The 21,273-nt window shown below is 31.7% G+C and overlaps 1 protein-coding gene across 2 annotated transcripts in view; it reads right to left on the bottom strand.

The window, feature by feature from the left end:
- The window catches only part of LOC126733560 (putative fatty acyl-CoA reductase CG5065), a 57,222-nt gene extending 36,167 nt beyond the window's left edge, over window positions 1–21,055 (bottom strand). The window contains exon 1 of one of the 2 annotated variants that reach the window (XM_050436898.1): window positions 20,791–21,055. The gene's annotated coding sequence lies outside the window, so the exon portion shown is untranslated. Of the gene's footprint in view, window positions 1–1,082; window positions 1,312–20,790 lie in introns of those variants that run through there. The other variant, XM_050436899.1, reaches the window with a different exon arrangement.
- Between the last annotated feature and the right edge of the window lie 218 nt (window positions 21,056–21,273).

The raw sequence follows: 21,273 nt of genomic DNA, 5'->3' as shown, positions 1-21,273 counted from the left end.
GCTGTTAAAGAAGAAGTCCCTAATCGACACAACCAAACTGTTGCATAAAAAATACTTTGTTTTTGGTGGTATATGCTTTTTAATATTCCATAGTCTCCTCAACCTAATGTAGGCAATACTCAATTCATATTTCACGTGAGCTTGAAATGATAGTTCACTGTTAAAAGTAACACCCAGATTCTTAACTTCAGTAACAATTGGTAGAGATATATCATTTAGTTTGGCGACAAACTTTTCGGATATTCTTTGAAGTTTCTGTTTTATTCCACCAAAAAATATAGTTGACCACTTTGAAGGCTTTAATTTTAAGTTGTGACTTTTTGCAAATGTATTGATACCATCTGTTAATCATTTGCATACTGTGCAATATGCTAATTGGTCTCAACTCATTAAATCTTGCGGGGTTACATATTTTTGCAATAGGCTTGATTATAGATTGTTTCCAAATAAAGTGATATACATTTTCTATAATATATGAATTTATTATATTTATAACAGGCTTTATACAAAATGCCAGACAAAGCTTAAGGTCTTTTATTGGAATTCATATTCATATATATATGGAAATGCTTCATCAATACAATTTAAATTTAGCTCGTTAGTATATCTAAGGTGCTTGTTTTGTTCATAGAATAATAGTTTTTCTGTAGAAGTACTATCGGTTACATTATTGCACTCAGCTTGATATTAAGGGCAACGGGATCCGCCAGTTCAGAAGGAATTTTAAGAGACGTAATAAAATAGATTTAGTTTTTTCATATCAGACCAGAATTTTTTGCCATTTTCAATTGCGAATGATTGCATGCTTTGTATAAGTTCCTGATAATATTAACGAAAACGGCATATCTTCATTTTTTTTAAATTATACTGGAGCGTGCTTGTTAATCAAAAATAGTACGTTTTCATTAAAAATCTTGAGAGAGTTCGCATATCTTTCTGCTATTTTTTTTCAGATGTTAGTATGTTATTTGGACTGTGATTTGAATAAGGTTTAATTAATAGTTAAAAATTAAGTTCACTGATATGCATAATCGTTTATCAAAGCAACATTAAAAAAAAAGCAAAAATTGCTGTTTCTTTACCTGGATCTGTCAAACAGTCCACACACTCATTTGATCTAAGCACTTCCAGGTCACTTGAAACTCGCACTTCATAAAATCGCGATTTGTATCAACACTTTAAAACCGTCGGATTACTGACGATCATAAGCGAAACCGTTTACCGCAAGAGACACCGCTCTGGTGGTTCTTTTTCTTCTTTCTTCGGTTTTGAATCAGTCGAGGTGCTTTCTTAGGTCAGTGGGGTACAGGAAATGATGATTAAAGAATGGAAAAAGTAAAAAAGTAGGTCAGCGTTAGACAGTCATCGGAGTCACCTTGGTTCGGAGGTGGTGCAGAGGGTCAATGTCTTGGCTCCGCTTTAAACCTTTTTAAATGAGGAAATGACTTAATTGAGATAAATTGGTTTTGGTATTATCTGGTAGGCAATAAAAGATAACGTTACACTAATATTTTATTTAATTTATTGCCCTATTTATCATCATCCACTATTAAAAAATAAAAATTAGCTTATAAAATATTTTTGGAGTAAATAGTCAGTTAGTTTAGTATTTTACAAATTTCCAATTGTAGGGGCCCTTCGGTGGCAGAATTTTTACTGATTTTGATTGATGGTATATTTTTAACAAAAAATTGGAAAATTTCAGATTTCTGTATGTCAACTCTTGAAGGAAAAAAATGCGCCAGATCAGGTCGCTTTTATTTAATCTATGCCTATAAATAAGTGTGAAAAACGGTAAAAAAATAGATTTTAATTCTCATGATTCGATACGAAAAAAAAATTGTTTCATAGCAAATCAAGTCAATTAAGGTAAAAAATAAGGTCAAAATTAATTAAATGTTTTGACTAGATTCTATATTTTAAAAACGGAACTAATAAATCGAAAATTGAAGTGCTTTTATTCACCTAAAGGTAACAAAAATCCGGAGCCGTATTTTGAAATATAAAATACCTCTTTTTTTCCGTTCACTCTATAAGAATTCAATAGTCAAAGAACTGAAATACAAAACTATTCTTGTGGATTATAAATTAGATGCGGTATTTTGTGGGTCAAATGATGAAGAAAACTATTTGTTTCTGGTCAATATTTCGAATAATATTTAATTTATTTTTAGTGCTTGAAGTCGTATATAGTTCTCTTCAGATTTTTGAGGGTGTACTGTTACATTAGTTAAAGAATATGATTAACATCCGTCTCTAAATTTTAAGCTGCAACAAGACTAACCTTAGTTCTTTCACTAATATTCAGACATCACACACATATAATTGATCAAATGGAGATTTTTATCTATTGTACTCACTATTTAGAATTTTAAATTGGGAATAAAGTGAAAATATAAATAATGCTTTTTAGCTTTTTTATAAAAAAATATTTTTTCACATTGACATAGCAATATCCAAAAAAATGTAATAATCCTATACATGCTACATCGTATGTATGCTAAATATTTCTCAATGGAATGAATTAAAAAAATGAGACAAAATATAAACTAAGTTATATATAGCTAGAGTTTAACTCTTTGGCAGGATATTAAAAAGCAATCTAGTTTTGAGAGGTCTGTGTTATTAAAAAGGCTGCGCGGACTTTCGGCTGCAACCCCTAACTTTTTTCAAAGCAGAAGAAAAATCACAAATTAAAAATGGACTTTTTAATTGGACCAACTTTTCTTTTAATTATTCATCAATGAACTACCCAATTGTATTAAACATTCATCATGCCTGATCGCCAATGATTTTAAGATGTTTAAATCTGTTAAGTGTTTGGATGGCAGCAGTAAATTGCACTGAGTGCAATATGTGGTTGGTTGAATGATAGTAACATACCTCTAAATAAGGAAGAATGTTCAGCTACTTCGTTCACTAGAAAAATAGGCTATATGCTACTTCTTCTAATATAAAAAATCAACTACGTTTGCGTGTAAGGATCTTGGTGTTTGGTTTGAGAGTGGTTTTAGATTTAATTCACACTATGAGTATATTATAAATACAGCTTATAAAGTATTAGAAAATTCTTATGAGAAACACTAGCTATTTCAAAAGTTTTAACCGTATGATTAAACTATATAATGCACTTGTGAGACTTGGCATCTTGAGTAGGCGTCTGTTGTCTTTTTGAAAAAAAATATCATCATATCAGATATGATTTTTTTATATGATATCAGACAGAAATATGCTCAAGAATTTTGAAATGATCTCTCTACAAGAGCGCAGATGACTTCAGAGTGTTATTTTTGAGATTTTCACCACATACAGTTATCACAATAAGTCGAAATTCAAAAATGTACAGTTATTCACAATATTTGGTTTCTAAGGTTAATTTACAGATACAACCTAAAAAAGCTTCTTATATTCATGTAATTGATTTCTTGCCATTTAGATGAACCAATGTAATATGCTATTGAAAGCTTACAATATAAATTTATTTGATAAAAATAAGACCAAAGAAATAAGATCTTACCTTCTCAAAGGCTAGATTTTCTTTTTAAAGGCATTAGGTGCTTATAGTTTTAAGTGTTGTTGATATTGTGCCTTTTTTTATGTCATCTTTAATTTAAATCATTTTGTTCTTATGATTTTATTCTCTTACTTTTAATTAAAATTATTAATTACTTTTAATCTTTATTAAAACTTTTAATTTAAATAAAATAAAATAAAATATGTGATGTGAAATAAATCGGTATATCAGAGAATTCAGTATTGAATTTTATCCACAAAACACAAGTCTGGCAGTTAATTCCTCTAAAGGACAGAATGAAAATAATAAAAATAGTTTCAATAAACAATTCAATTCTAGTGATTTTACTGAAAAACAAATAACAGAGAAAATTACAACGCGACTTACTATTTTGCCGATCACTCTATCAATAACCTGAGAGAAGTCAACACAAAATTAAACTTTTGCTCCCACATAGTAAAATAATTATAAATATATCAAAATTACTATAAAAAGTAACGAAAGTAATTAAACCATTTTAGATTTTTTCCATATCTGGTAAATTTTAATTAACTATTTTTTTAAATACGCATACGATTTTCTTTTTACGGGTTTAAAAACTTGAAAATTGTGACAGAAATTAGTATCGACATGAAACATTTCATGTCAACACTCGATTATAGTTTTAAAGGGTACAAGTTTTACCTGAACTTTAATATGAAAACGTTATTTAAGAAGTGCCTTGGCCACGGTTCATTTTATAAAAATCGAGGATTTTCACCTTATATTCTTAAAAAAAGAATCATGTAAAACCGAGATACACCCATTAGTGTTATAATTATAGGGTAATTAGATATACGTAAACACTTTAAAAACTCAATTATCTGTAGATAATGAGTGAAAAATTAAACCAGAATCTTAGAAATTATATACCATGATTACATTTTTTATCACTAACCAGTGCTAACGCTCAAATAATACATTCTATTGCACTTATCACAATATTTTACAAGAAAATTCTACTTTTCACTGGGTGCATCAGCATTACCTACTATACTGATTTAAGATGACCTCATAGGATTACGTCATACTATACAGTAATGAGTAACATTATTCCTATATATTCAACCCACCCAATCTTATTATGGCATATTAAAATTTCAAAAATCAACGAAACGATTATTTATGATCCTTCGAGTCGCAAAAGAAAAATCTTTCATCTATAGTAAACACTCAATAAATTAAATGAAAAAAATAAAAATCTCTATAATCTACTATAAAACAAGATGATTTGTGTTGTCACGAGATATGATAATTGGCGGAATTTTTTGCGAAAGCAAGAAGATTGGGGCAAGGACGAGGCATAATTTTTAATAAGGTTATAAAAACTGAGATAGAGCAGACTTGAAGGACAGAGGGTAAACTAATAAATACTTTAGCCAGGTCGTATGTAAAAAATCTCTCGAATTTCGCGGGTTGATATCTAGATATAATAATCCCATTGAATCTCAAATTAATTGTGTTAACATGCATCGGGAATGTAATTTTTTGAACCAAGTTTTTAATCTTTACCTTAATTATTTTATTATACAATGCATATCTGTGAATAAAACGGCTCTATTTCATATTTACCCACCCGGTGGCCTCCAGTTTATGTCATACTGGTTGTCTACTACTATTACAATGAATATATCAATCTTAGACAAACTAGGTTTTTCTCTATTTTCTTATAATACTCTCCAGTCAAACAAGGACCATAAACAACATCACAATGATTAGAAACAGAGAGAACTATTAATTTGCATAAAAGTTGTTTAGTATTTTGATTAAGAAAATAGAGTATATAAAGCACGTAGATTCCCTAAACATTTTTGAATGCACATAGAAATGTGTTTTTAAAATCTTAATTTGTTAACTAAAATAAGACCTAAACTTTTTCATTCTGTTCTCAAAGGCATAATCCCATCCCCAACAACCTTACAACAACTCTTTCAGTCAGATTTTTTATATTAATAAGTCAATAGGTCTACTAAAGAACAAGTTCTAGTCTTTAAGAATTTTGTATATTGTTTTTAAATATTCATACTAACAGAATGACAACTATGAGGCAGTAACGAGAAAGGAAAAAAGTAATAAATTTGAGTGCCGTCTGCATATTTTTGTATTTTATAGTGTTTTAAATATAGAAATTTGGATGTATATAGAACTAACAAAAATTGGTTCCAAAATTGACCCCTGAGGGACACCTGAATTAAAGCCAAGATAATATGATTTAATGCCAATTAAAATAACCCTTTGAAATATATGCAAATTAGTATTATCATTAAAAAAACTTGACTTTTTAATTGTATTTATCTATTTAAGATCATATAAATTTATACAATAGCTGTAAAAAAGAAATATAAAGTGAAATGACTTTAAAGATCCCCAACTACCCTATTAATTACACAACACAAACAATACTAATAAATCAATAATGTTACGAATTCTAACTGTTCAAATATTCCTCAATACTAAAATGCTCAAGATTAGTTAAGAACTGCTTTAATTTTAGTTTAAACTGCTTTTAACTTGTAATGTTTTTTATATTGCTACTTAACTTCTTATAAAGCTTAATGCCCATGTATTAAGGACCCTTCTCATATAAGGTTAAGCGATCTACTGGGAAAGGGATATTATTTGTACGTGTACTATAGTTGTGATAAATATTCGCCAAAAACAAAGTCTGCCTATTTTTAAAAAGAAACATTATTAGTTCAAAGATGTACAGATCATAGATGGTCATAATTTTCTTAGATCTAAAGAAGCCACATGATTGTAGAAAATGCAGTTTATACATTATTCTAATAAGACGTTTCTGTGTTACAAAAATTTCTTGAGCTCTAGTGTTAGAAGCTCAACAAATTATACCATATCTAGCAGTGCTTTCGAAATTCACAAAATACAGTATTCTTCTAGATGATTCATCCATATATTTTGAAACAAATTTAATGCAGTAACAAATTTGATTGAGTTTTTCATTCAGATATTCTATATGGTTAAAAATTCATCAACAAAAATACCAAAAACTTGGTACTGCTTCCTATTTTAAACTGGAAATTACTTTTTATGAGTGAATCAGGTTCTTCTAGTTTGTTTGATTTAATCCTGAATAGAATAAAATTAGTTGTTTCTTTATATCAATTAACTTTCAGTAAGTTTATTGATATTAGATGCTTTTACTGACAGATTCATGTCATCTGCAAATTGTGTTCTATTGCAATATGGGTAATGCATTTTAAAACTAAAGTCATTAACAAAAGTTCGGAACAGAATAGGTCCCAATATGCTACCCTGAGGCACTCCTACTGTATTTTGTGATATATCCGATTCATACACTACGCCATCTTTCTTAATGATAACTCTCTGATACCTTCGACTTAAATACGATCTAAACCATTCAAGAGCGCGTCCCCTAACCCAATACATATACAGTTTTCTCAAAAGGATTTTCATGTTTAGCCTATCAAATGCCTTTGAAAAGTTCAAAAATATACCAAGCCCCACATCACCCACCCCCAAGTATTCCAAAACTCCCCGAATAAAGTTAAAAGTAGTATTCTGTGTAGACCTTTTTAAAAGGTATCCATGCTGCTTTTCAGAAAAAAATATTGCATTCAAAATATGTCATGAGCTTAATCAGTCTCACAGGCATGACTGTCTCAAAAACCTTTGAAAATCCAGAAAGCAGGCTTATGGGTCTACAGTTACCAAATGATTCAGTATCACCCTTATTTTTATACAAAGCCTTACTAACCGAGAGTTTTAGCGAATCAGGGAACACTATTTTGTCATCAATGTTATGCAAATTAAAAATATTATACCAAAGAAGCGATTTTAAGAAATCATAAATGCCAAATATATAAACTTTTTTTTTAATCTCGATACGTGACTGATTCTACTTTCTCCCTCACAGTTTCAAAGCCGAAAATTGCATAAAGTATTTCATGACCAAAATATTGTCGTGCCTGACAGTAAAGTGCTCCATAATTATTACATGATTTATTAGTTTGGAGGAAGTTTGACTAATTCTCGTCAGTACATGAATTACCAGCTTTAGTTCCAAACAATCAAGTAACCAAAGCCATAATCGGCTGGATCAAATAGGTAAATATTATTGTGTCACCCAAAAAAATCCAATAATCGATTTGTAAATGCTGATTTATAACAATACCTTCCATTTCTTTTTATTAATCTGAAAAAGTCATGATTTATATAATTATATAGAAACTTATCACTATGTGTAATGACTAATTGTGTTTAACAGTACAGAATCTAACAAATGTATTAATTTATTTTATAACATGATGGAGCCATGTAGTATTCTTGATCCATTTGAAAAACTGGAGTCTTCTACACTATGATCCATTATAACAAAAAACAAAGGAAAATTATTCTACATACATGGAAGTTATTGAAAATAATGTTCAATCTGATCCCAGCAGTTTTTGCATGTCTTTTAGATCAAAAAATTATAGAGGAGGAGTACCTCAAGAAATGAATTATAATGAAAATACTTTAAACAATTCAGATGATGTAGCTAAGGCCTTTGCGAAATATTTTAGTTCTGATGCGAATGAGTGTATTGGTAATATAGAGGGTACATGTAGTCCATTTGACTTCTCCATGGTATCGCAAGATACAATAAGGGCCAATATTAAGAAACTAGAAGAGTACTGGGGAGGATGGTATCTCTTCGTATATATATAAGGCATGTACTTACTTTCTTGCAGGACCAACCATGCATATTTACAATATAGCTTTGTTGTCAAAACCCTTTCCCGATACACTTAAAGTTAAGTAATAACATCAGTATATAAGAATGGAAATGGTAACAACATTGAGAATTACAGACCAGTTAGGGTTTTAAATTCTTTGGCAAAAATTTTAAGTTAATTTTATCTAAAGATATATCAGATAATATACAGGGTGCGTCAGTAAGGCCTACGGCTAAAATAGCACCTAAATTATACCGAGTAGAAAAAAACTTATGTGACATGATTAAAATGTTGAAAAAAATCTACAAACTAAAAATAACTTTACATATACAGGCTGCGTGAAAAATAGGTTACGGAAAAATATGTCGTTTTTTCAAACGGAACACCCTGTATTTAATGGCGTTATGGTTTTGGGGACAACAAGAGCTTTACACTGATAGACAGAGTAACTTGAGCACTTGAGCACAGATGTAAATAGCTCCGCACGTGCGGATTTACATCTGTGCTGATACCTTATTTTTTAAATTTCATTAGGGCGTTGCCACGTAATTCGTATTTTTAGGATATTTTTAGTGTTTTAAGGGGTTTATTAAAATTCTTATAGCAACCGCTGTGTTCAATCTAGATAAACGAAATATTTAATGTAGTTAGCTTACGGTATCAGCTTTATCTTTCATTAAGCCTGAAGTTTTCTTCATATAGAGTGTCTAATATAAATTTACCAAATTATTCAAATAAAATATGTAAAAACTCGATTTTTTATAACACCCTGTACTTTTCTCTTTCATAAAATTTGTTTATTTAATGTCTACATTTCTTACAAAGTATGTCCTACACCTAACTTTTTTTGAGATATTTTACATTCTTTAAAAAACGATGCCAATAAAATCGTCTGTATTAACTATGTATTTATACTAACAATTATGTATTACTTTTTAGTCCTTAGCTCATTTTGCAAAACTTGAAAATGGCGGCGGGACGGTATTTTGAAAAATAAAATTAAATAGAATGGGGGGTCATGCGATGCATCGTTTGAAAGGTTCTACTGAATGCTTTATGGTCCTAAAATATTAAGTAATTACTTCTACCCATAGCAACATTTTATTTTTAAATAATAAAATAGAGATTGTAAGTTTGATAATTCAAAAAACATTTTTCTATAACTGCGTTTACCATCACACTCACTGTGTTTAGTCCATGTTTTTATTATTTATTTAAGTTTTATATTGTATTAAGGGCCTATTGCTTGTGTAATTACAATTTTGTTGTGTTTGTAAGAGAAAAATAAAATAAAATAAAATAAACTAGTGTCGAAAAAATGACGCCCATCTACATTTTAAACCCTGAATTATGGTGATAATTGTGTGCTCCAAATATACAGAAGGGTTGTCAATTTTAATAAAAAATCTTACAATATATAAATACATAATTCTATTAGCGGTCCCCGTATATGTCATATAGTACAATATCAATTGTATTTCTGGTTATATATAATTAGTAACGGCAGTATACACGCTAATTTTCTGAAGCAATTTGTTCACGTTTAATTAAATATAGTTTAAAACAATTAAGAAATAACGGGTGATATCCGTTAGTATGTTCTCGTTTTGAAACATTACGTATACAGGGCACCCAGAAAAACATAAAATGACCTTAGTAAAAAATCTATGGTTTTCGAGATATTGGCACTTTAATGGAAGTCACCCAAATCCTAATCTGGGATCAGATTTTCGATTGTCACGCCTTAAAAATAGAAATGTTTTAGATTTTTTTTAGCTTTGCAACACTGAATAGCCATTTTACTAATCAAAGACAAACATTAGACTAAACAGCCAAAACATTTAATAGGACATTTATTCTAAAATGAAGTTTTTTTTTAATTTTTATTTTTAATACCTCAACTTTGACCTCTCATACTGGATCAAAAAATTGTAGGGCAACCTGGCTAATACCTTTTAAAGTTGGTCCATTTACTCTACTTTTAAAATAACCCAATATGTTTTAAAAAACGATTTACTGTTAATTTTTCTTTTATGCAACTCCAGTAAAAAAATCAAGAGGGTTTAGGTCTGGAGACCTGGGAGGCCATAAAATTGCACCAAGTCGGTCGATACATCTGTAGGGGTAAGTTTCGTTTAACCCTTTCAATACGAATGACGTATTTATCCGTGCGATAAAGGTGCCGGTCCGTCGCGCCCTAAAAGGGCCAAAAAAGATGTGTTTTCCCAAAATTTCTGCGGTTTGGATGCAAATGAGGCTAGAGAAATATTGAAAACTGTAGAGTTAGGTGACTGTTACTTAAGTAGTGAGGAAGAACCGTTTAGCTCTAGCGGGAGTGAATATATGCCTGATACATCGAGTGATGAAAGTGAGATTTACGAAATTAACGAAGAAGTGTTGGAGAATGAAGATAGTCAGCATATAGACAAAAATATTGAAACCCCAGAGAGGCAGGTGCCAGACGAGATACAAATAGACTGGACAAATAATGAGTTTAAGCCACAAAAACATGTGTTTATAAATGATCAAACTGGAGTAAATCCTGACATCAATCTTGGTCCATCTTCAACTGAATTGGAATATTTTTTAAATATTTTTACAGATGATATTGCCGATGTTATTATCAGAGAGACAAATCGCTATGCAGCAGAAAAAAGCAAAGGCTGGAAGGATCTTGACAGGTCAGAATTTTACGTATTTATGGCATTAAATTTTCTTATGCCAAGAAATAAAAAACTATCTGTACGTGAATATTGGTCCACTAATCCGTTATTACATTCTCCCATTTTTGGAGACCGCATATCAAGAGATAGATTTACATCCATATATAGATATTTGCATTTCTGCAACAATGCAGAGGCTTCAAATGATGATCATATTTACAAAATTGGAGCTATTTTGCGGAAAATTAAGGAAAGGTTTAAAAATGCATTCTATCCTTTTGAGTCCTTAGTAATAGATGAGAGCCTGGTACTTTTCAAAGGACGCCTCGCATTCAAGCAAAACATTAAAACAAAAAGGCACCGCTTTGGTATAAAATTGTATGTATTATGTGATTGCGAGACGGGATACATTCTGGATTTCAATGTCTACATTGGAAAAGATACAAGTTCAAAAAAAAGCAATTTAGAAAATCCGCTTCTGGGAATTACAAGTGCAGTTGTGCTGAACTTAATGGAGCCATATCTGGATAAGGGCCACTCGGTCTATACAGACAACTTTTATACCAGCCCTTCGTTATCTCTGTTTCTACATGAAAGGAAGACCAACACATGTGGAACAGTGCGTTCCAATAGAAAAGGTATGCCAGATTTAAAAAGCAAACTAAGTCCAGGGGAAGTATTTTGGAAAAGTTCTGAGAAGCTATTAGCATTGAGATGGACGGACCGCCGAGACCTGACAATGCTCTCCACTATGCATGAAAACCAAATAAAAACTTTATCCAAAATAAACCGAAAAACAGGAGAAAATGTAAAAAAACCTCTATGTGTATTAGATTACAATGCAAACATGGGAGCTGTCGACCGGCCAGACATGCTAGTCAGCAGCATAGACTCTATGAGAAAGAACATAAAATGGTATAAGAAATTATTCTTTCACTGTGCAGACTTATGTATTTTAAATTCCTATGCATTGTTCCTAACACAAAATGAGAAGAAAGTTCCCTTGGCAGCTTTTGATTTGAATCTTATCAAGTCAGTTATTAGGAAGGTAGGTTCATAAAAATATATTTTATATGCTAATATATCATAACTTTTTTTTTAAGCTATGCACTTTAGCGCAAAGTGCCGCCAGCTATTCCTTCCGCCAAAAAAAAGGCTGATAGAACGTCACTTTCCGTCCTTGGTTCCTGCCACAGAAAAATCATTAAGAGCTATGAGGCGCTGTGTTGTTTGTGCCCAAACCAGGGTTGGAGTGAAAAAAAAGAAAAGAGTCTAGATATATGTGCAAAGACTGTAATAAGACTGTAATGTAGGTTTATGTATCGTCCCATGCTTTGAGACATACCATACCGTATCAAATTTTTAGTTTTCATATATTGAATAAATACTTATTTTTCTTTGTAAAAACAGTTTTTTGTCAGTTAAATAAACAATAAAAACCCATTTGTAAGTTTTTTTTTACTGTCGGATTTATACGACATTCGTTGCTCGGCCAACACTAAGATGCCCGTCTGAAATGTTTACCTATAGAATTAGGGTGCCGTATTGAAAGGGTTAAATATCGACGAAGTTCATGAGCATAATGTGCCGGGCAACCATCATTTTTGAACCATATTATTCGGCGACTGGCCAAAGGAACATTTTCTAAAAGAATTGGCAGATCGTTTTGACACAAATCTAAATAAGCCTGCCAGTTCAAATTTTCTGGTAACTCGAATGGGCCAATTAAACTTCCGTTCAAGTTCCGTCGGAGTTGGGTCTGGTACTCCGAACTTTCTTCTCGAATAGCCCCGCAGGGGAAGAGTAGATACACTACTCTTTTACCCAAAACGTCACCCCGGATCCCACATATTTAGAGAAGCGTCTGCACTCAAATTGAGCGGCTCCCTCGACAGCGTCTGACCCAAAATGGGTGGCTGAAATTACCATCTGGCAGTAGGTATAAAAAGCACAAAACTTTAGTGCAATTTCTGTTCAACATGGCGTCGGAAATTGCGTTGCCACTCCTCGACTTAGGCAGAGGGTCGAGTGACGCCATGAGACCAAAATGAATTGGACGTGGAGCGAATGGCGCTTCCAGCCGCAATACTACTTATTCCATACAAAATATTTTTCCTCGTCTTGAAGAACAATCAAGTAAAAGGCCTCGAATTCGAAAGAACATCCCCTAAGGTAACCCTTGAAGACATACATTTTCGAAAATATTTTATTATTAAAAGAAAAGAAGATAGTTTTAATAATATGAGCCCATTCATAATAGGGTAGAAAAATATAACAATTAAGCCCTAGAGCTATTGTCCTATTTGATTCCTCTCTCCACCTCTTCCACTCCCATCCACCACCCGTCCCTCCATCATAAAATACCCACCTCCCAAAAATCAAGAAATGGAAATTATGGAAAACCAAAATCTCAGAAACCGATCCACATCTAGACACAAACCAAATCTAGAACTTCTGAAAAGAAACCTCGATCCAGATGCCCAAGAGACTCAAAATCCTCAAGTCAATCTCGATCATCATCTAGAGATAAAAATAACTCTGCTAACGGAAAGAAAAACACCTAAATCATAACATATTCAACCCTCTTATAATTCAATGGAATATACTTGGACTTCAAAATAACTTTGAAGATTTAAAATTACTTATCTCTAGATATAAACCACATATAATACTACTACAAGAAACAAATCTAAAAACTCAAAACAAATTAAACATAAAAAATTACAACATAGTAAAAAAAACCGGATAAACGCCAACAGAGCATCAGGTGGTGTGGCTATCGTAACCAACAATAAAATACAATATAGGGAAATATTATTGAAACACAGATATTAAAGCAGTAGCAATTACACTTGTGCCGCAAAATACTATGATATGCTCTATATATATTCCAACATCTTATGGAACTAACATAAATTCATTAAATAATCTTATTCAAGAACGTCCAAATCATTTTATTATAGGAGGCGATTTTAACTCATACAACATAATATGGGGATTAAGATATACAAATCAGAGAGGTAGTATAATTGAAAATAGATCTAACTCCTGTAGTTCAGCTTTAACTACTCAATATCAATGGGAATAAATGAAGATACTTACAGCAGTGACCACTACCCGATTATAATAAGATTTTTACATTGGAATCCTGCAAATGTAAATAAAAAAGTTTACAACTTATCTAAAGCTGACTGGGAAAACTATAAAAGATCATTTAAATGTGACGCAGATCCCAAAAGCCAAAACTTTCTGGAAAAATTCATTGCAGCCATCAAACATTCGGCAGACCAATATATTCCAACAAATTTGATAAACTATAATAAAGCCCCTGTACCTTGGTGGTCAAAAGAATGCAAAGATGCAATTTTAGAAAGACAAAAAAATAGACAAATTTAAACACTCTCCATCTACCGAGAACCTTATCTCTTATAAAAGAGCAAGAGCAAAAGCAAAAAGGCTCACAAAAAGCGCATATACATCTTCCTGGAAGCAATATGTATCCTCCATAAACTCATCAATGACAAGCAAAGAATTTTGGTCAAAAATTAATAGGCTAAAAGGCAAACCCTCAACTACTATAAATGGGATAATACATATTAATGAATGGCTAGAAGATTCTCTCGAAATAGCAAATTGCTTTGGAGAATATTTCCAGAACATATTAGCATCTCATAACTATGACGAAAAATTTTTAACAATAAAATCGAACATTGAAAAAACAGAAATAAAGTTCAATAATAATACTGATTTCTCATATAATCTGCCCATAACCGTTAAAGAACTAGAATTTGCAATAAAGTGTAGCAAAAATCGCTCACCTGAGCCAGACGAAGATTTGATCCCAATGATTGCAAATCTCCCAAACGAAGCACTACATAAACTATTGAAGTACTACGATTACATCTGGTCTACAGATTTCCTCCCTGATCTATGGAGATATTCAACTCTAATTCCAATTGTAAAACCCGCAAAACCACATACCAATATAGAAAGCTATCGGCCTATAACTCTTACAAACCATTTAAGCAAAATTTTAGAAAGAATAGTAAATTTTAGATTGTGTTTATGTGGTACTTAGAAAAAAACAATCTCATTGATCCAAATCAATTGGTTTTCGCAAGGGGAAATCTACAATTGACTATATAATAGGATTTACTCTAGATTTATATGAAAACTTTACTAAGAAAAATCACCTTGTTGCTACTTTTCTTGACTTAACTCGTGCATTTAACACCACGTGGAAATACAATATTATTAAAACTATTTTTTTTTGGAGAAACAAGAGGTCATGACTTCATACAAAAAATTCCTGACAGACAGAATCTTCTGCGTAAGAATAGCAAATACCCTCTCTTCAAAATTTATACTAGAAAATTCCTCAAGGATCTGCACTCTACTGTGACCTTATTTATAATAGCTATAAATAGTATAAGATCAGCTATTCCTCCATATATAAATTGCAGAATATTCGCTGATGGCATAGGAATATATCATTCATCTTCAGATAGCCAAATATGTTAACGAAAATTAAAAATAATAACACAAAAATGGATTCACTTTCTCACCAAATAAATATAATACAATGCATTTCTGTAAAAAAAAAAGAAACTGCTCTAAGACAAACATTATTGAAATACAAAATTCCGAAATTACTAATGTAATATGAAACAAATTCCTACGATTAATTTTAGATAATAAAATGACCTGGAAAGACCATTTTAAACACTTAAAAATCAAGTGCACTGCTGATATAAGCCTACTAAGGATTTTAGCAAACGCAAAATGGGGAAGTGATAACAAGACCCTCCTAAAAATATACACTACCATTATTAGACCAAAAATAGACTATAGAAGTATAGTTTATACATCAGCAAGGAAATCATATGTAAATACAATGAATCCAGTATAAAATCTGTGCCTTAGAGTATGTACTGGAACTTTCCCAACTAGTCCAATCACCACCTTAAATTGTATAACAGGAATCACCCCTCTCGACATCAGACGCACACAACTTCTCCTAAAATATTCAACTAAACTATGGTGTCAATTAAATCATCCATTATATAAAAAAAAAATTGAAACACAAATAGCAGAAGATTTATACACTCGAAGCAATCAAGCTATTCCACCTAACATAATACTATCGAAATCACTCAAAATGTATAATATAAAACTCCCTGAAATAGGCCATCATACCAATTATAACTTTGCACCCTGGATATACCTTAATATGGATATAAACCTAAATCTAACTAAATTCAATAAAGAATCCATCACACATCATAAAATTATAAGAAATGAATTTTACATCATTATTAAAAATAATTACTCCGACCACATCATAATTTTAACAGACGGATCAAAGACAAATTCACATACCAGCTCAGCTTTTTTCTGAAAACATTTTTCACAAAGTTGTGAAATTAAGTTAAAAAGCAGTATACTTACAGCAGAACTACTTGTTATTGAAGAAGCAATTACTTTCATAAAAACATCATCTTTCAATAAATTCTGATACAGACTCTCTCAGCTCATTACATACTCTTAAAATGTATAGTTGTGAACACATGAATGCTGGGATAGTTCCGTAATAGTATTCGTAAATATTTAAAATGACAGATTCAAATGCAATAGAAATGGTAAAGATATTAGTTTTATCTGGATTCCCAGTCATATCCGTATAGAATGGAATGAAACAGCTTATAACATGGGATAAATCCAACTGGTATTTGCTTTAGAGTCTAGACTATCAAATACCTTTTACTATAGAGATCTATTCCTGCAAATAAATAACAAAATACAAAATTTAACTCAACTCAAACAAGATTTAGACGAAACCGACAATAAGATTCTTGAGATAATCAAAATACATCTTTTGCCTTACATAGATGTAAATTTAAACAGAAAATACCAATCAATTATTCTTAGAATTCTGATAGGCTACTCGAAAACCGCTCATGAATATATCTTAAAGAAAGAAAATCAACCAATATGCCCCTTTTGCAATGACTATAATCTCACCATAAAACATATTTTTGCACTATACATAGACTACATACATATAAAATAAAACACAATTTACCAATCACCACTAACCTAAAACAAAACGACGTTCAAGTATACGAACCAAACAAACAAAATATAAAGAATATAATAGAATTCTTAAAGGAAGTAAATCTATATAATAAAATATAAAAAAAAACCTAAAGGGCGCTAAATGGCCTCAGATGCTGATGCGCCTTTACAAAACCCAAATTCTCTCTCTCTCTCTTTTCGAATAGAGTGGAAATTTTCCAACGCATAAGTGTGCAAATTGTGTATGTTCATAAAGCCATCCTTTTTGAATGTACTTTCATCCGATCACAGTATATTAATTATCTAAAAAATTCGGATCTTCTTGATTTTTTTGCAACATTCTGTGACAAAATTGTAGGCGTGGTTCGTAGTCTCGAAGCAGTGGGCTCTGCACCCATTGAACATGATATGGGTGATATTGAAATCGCCTAGTGATGTCGTTTACTATTGATTCCGGTATCCCTGTTCTTCTTTCGATTGCTCGTGCCGAGGTAGTCAGATCATTTTCAATTTCTTTTAAAACTTCGTCAACATAATCAATACGAGGTCTTCCCTTTTGAACAGTGGCATAAGGCATCTTGCCTTCGGAATATGAGCGGTGAATATTAATAAATACACGATAGTCAGGATATCGAATTTGGATATCTTTCTTGATAAAGATTAGATGCTGCTAGAGCACTTCCTCTGTATTCACCACAAATTAGATGCATGTTTGCATACTCTTGGGCGGTATACGGCAAGGGCATAATAAACGATTAACCCATAAAACCAACAGTTTAAAAAACACAGTCCACAGGAAAATGAACTCAAAAACAAATCCAAAGCAGTGGTAACAACTTTAGGATACAAGCAAAAAAGCAGTTAGTTCACGGAATTTCCAAAAATATTTGTTGTTTATTGCTATGGCGATAAGAATTAACTTCGCTTTTGATTTTTTAATTTTTAAGTTAGATAAAAACAGTTTAAACCTAACTTAACAATTTGTTTAGGTTTATCTTTTACTCTAACAGTTTTCTTCATCTATCACAATAACAGTTTTTAAAACATATTGGGTGATTTTAAAAGTAGATTAAATGAGCCAACTTTATAAGGTATTAGCCAGATTGCCATATAATTTTGTTGGTCCAGTATGAGGTGCCAAAGTTGAGGTATTAAAAATGAAAATGAGTAATACTTCATTTTAGAATAGATGTCCTATTAAATGTGTTGGCTGTTTAGTTTAATATTTGTCGTCAGTAAAATGGCTATTCAGTGTTGAAAAGCTAAAGTCATTTTATGTCAGCCCCTTCAGTATTATTGTTGACTTTCCGGCCATCCTGTATATTATAAATATGAAGGATGTGTATATACAGGCTGTCTCGAATTGCAGTTCCCAAACTTTGACAGGGCATTCTGTGTTCAGAATAAGCCACAATTTATTTTTTTATAAACTTATATTTTTAGTCATTACTTTTTTATTACTCGAAATATTTTTATGATTTTTTTTATTGGAATATATTTTTTGGTTCAATTTGGAGCCAATCTCATTGTTTGCTATTTGTTCATTTAGGAAAAAAAATAAAAACCGTGTGTGTTCTGCAAGGAAATTTTTAATTTTCTTCAGAGAAGGAATGAGACAAGCCCAAGCTTAGCCTAGCACCTAGTCCAACATGAAACCAAGATCACTCATTGATCTCTGATACCTCTTCGTGAGGCTCCAGAAATCCGTTAGAATCCTTACATACATCCTAAGTAGTTCTGGGTCATGTTAGTACCTCCAATGGACAGAATTCATTGATTAATAAGTTGTTTTTCGGGAGCAAACCCTAAATTTCCTAAATTGCCTTTTAGGATCTCATCCACGTTCACGAATAACAGCTCTTAGTTAGAGTTTCCTTTGAGAAGCTTTAATTCATTGTAAGAAAATTCTTCGTTTAATTTAGTTTAATAAAAATATGAGACAAGCTTAAGTTCTTTAGACTTAGTCCAAGACGTAAACCAAGATGACTTATTGCCTTTCCAAGTACTTTGGCCTCTGATAACTCTAGGTGAGCCTGCAGAAACCTTTCAGGATACTTTTGTAAACTTCTTATTCATGTTAGTACCTCAGAATCTATTTATAATTTATTGCTTCCTCAAGGACATAAAATCCAGGAGACAAGGACACTTCATTGGCTTTTCTTAAATTCCCTTTGATCTCTGGAAACTTTCAAAAAAATTTCATCATTATTTGGATATTCAAGTTTTTGCTTTGGTGCACTTTTTCAGTGGATGGAATTCATAAATAAAAAAATAATTTTTAACAGAGAATTATGAGTTTCAGTCTCAGGATGATGGATACGACACGTTTCCTCTCCAATATTATTTTTCTTTTGGTATTGCAGATCTTCTGCAAGAAAACTCTTCATTTCCATGTAAACCAAGGAGAATGGAACTATAACGGAGTAACGGCAGTATCACACTAATTTTGTGAAGCAATTTGTTCACATTTAATTAAATATAGTTTTAAACAATTAAGAAATAACGGGTGACATTGGTTCTCGTTTTGAAACATTATGTATGTATTATATCTACATATATAAATATATTTATATATATAAATATATATGTATAAACTGTTCCATTTAAGATTCTTCAGATGTTGCCACATATGTTAAATAATGGCAACAATTCATTGACTGAAGCATTTATTGGAAATGGCGGCTTCTTTTTGTATGCCAAATGAAATATTTAGGTCATATGAGGCGCTGTTTATTTTGACCGTATAATTTTGGCAGCCATTTTAAATTGTAAGAGGATATCAGTTTTTACAGATCTCTCACGTGACCAATTATGTATTAACACATTAGTCGGTCACGTGAAATAAGCATTCACGGTTTAATTCAAGGATTACATAAATGAAGAAGAGAAAAATAAGTTATTGAGAGGCCAAAGTTTCTACTGAATCAAATTGCTAAAACTCTGTATATTAGTAGCTAAAATCATTTCTTTAGACAAACAGTACGCCATTTACCATATATGCTAATACGAGACATAAAAATAAAAATCACAATTAGAAAAAAATTGTACAAACCCGTATATTTAAAGACAACAATATTCCCGGCATTGTGGAAACCGATTCTTCTGATTGGTCAAGACAAAATGACCTGACGAAACTGGCCAATCAGAACGCCGCAAAAGGACTCGATTTTTATATCATTGCACTATACCATGCAAGTATTATTTGTGCCTTCTTGTCACTCATTTTATCACCAATTTAAACCATTTTGTTCCTATTCGGCGATCCAAAATTATCGTGTTTATCTCATCTAAAATTACCAACGTGACAGACCCAAATAGATTTTAATCTAATTTTCTATTTATTTTTAAATTTACAACTTTAACTTAAGGTTTAAGTTTAATTAGTGACTAAGCTCTTTTAAATTTATAATAGGTGGGATTACTGGTTTTTTTCTGACATGAGGTCTTATACATTACACAACTTAAATATTTACTTTGTTTAGTAATTATTGGAAATCGAGATAATAAAACGCCAGCATGAAAAAAAAAATTCTGTGAAATCCAAAAAAAGCTTAATGCTGCACCTTTCTGACAAGGCCTACTGCCTATAGTTACAAGACTTTAAGGTTATGTCACTTATTGTTATCCAGGCGATTCCAGTTTTCTCGCAATGCCCTCATTTAATTCATACACGATGAATTAGTAAAATTAAATTTGCTGTATGCGGAAGACTTTATCCACTCGGGTCAAGTTTAAAATAATATTAATAAAACCCCCCACCAAGCCGCCCGTTCATTGATAAGCATGAAATTTTTCGCCTTACCTCACAGGGACCAGCCTGGACCGGCTCCGAGATTTCGGCCTCCCGATTTTCGATAATTTCCACGGGAAATTAATACAAAACTTGATTTTTATCTGGGAGACGGGGCTCGCGCACGCACCGCCCGATCCCGTTTTGGTAATTTTACGCGAAACCAAAGCGAGAAAACGGGTTAGGAAACAATTTCTTGAAAAAATCAATATAATAATACCGTCCGTCAGCTTTAAAATTTGGGCGAGTTTCCACCGTTTCCCAGGGACGGGTTGTCGGGAGTCGGAACTCGGGCGATTGCGGTTTAGAGGAGAAAAAAAGAAACCTTCATATACCAGCCCCATCTGTGTACGTAACAATAGAGCCGTTGAGAATATCTTATAGAAATCTGTTTTATGTTATTTGGTTTTACAGGACGCTTTAATATAGAGAGAGCGACAAGTATCGATATTATTAGATTTAATCATATCTGTGGCTATATTAACTTTTAATGAG

This window comes from Anthonomus grandis, chromosome 2, assembly GCF_022605725.1.
Source record: "Anthonomus grandis grandis chromosome 2, icAntGran1.3, whole genome shotgun sequence".
NCBI lineage: Eukaryota > Metazoa > Arthropoda > Insecta > Coleoptera > Curculionidae > Anthonomus > Anthonomus grandis.
This window is presented reverse-complemented; position numbering and strand designations above follow the sequence as displayed.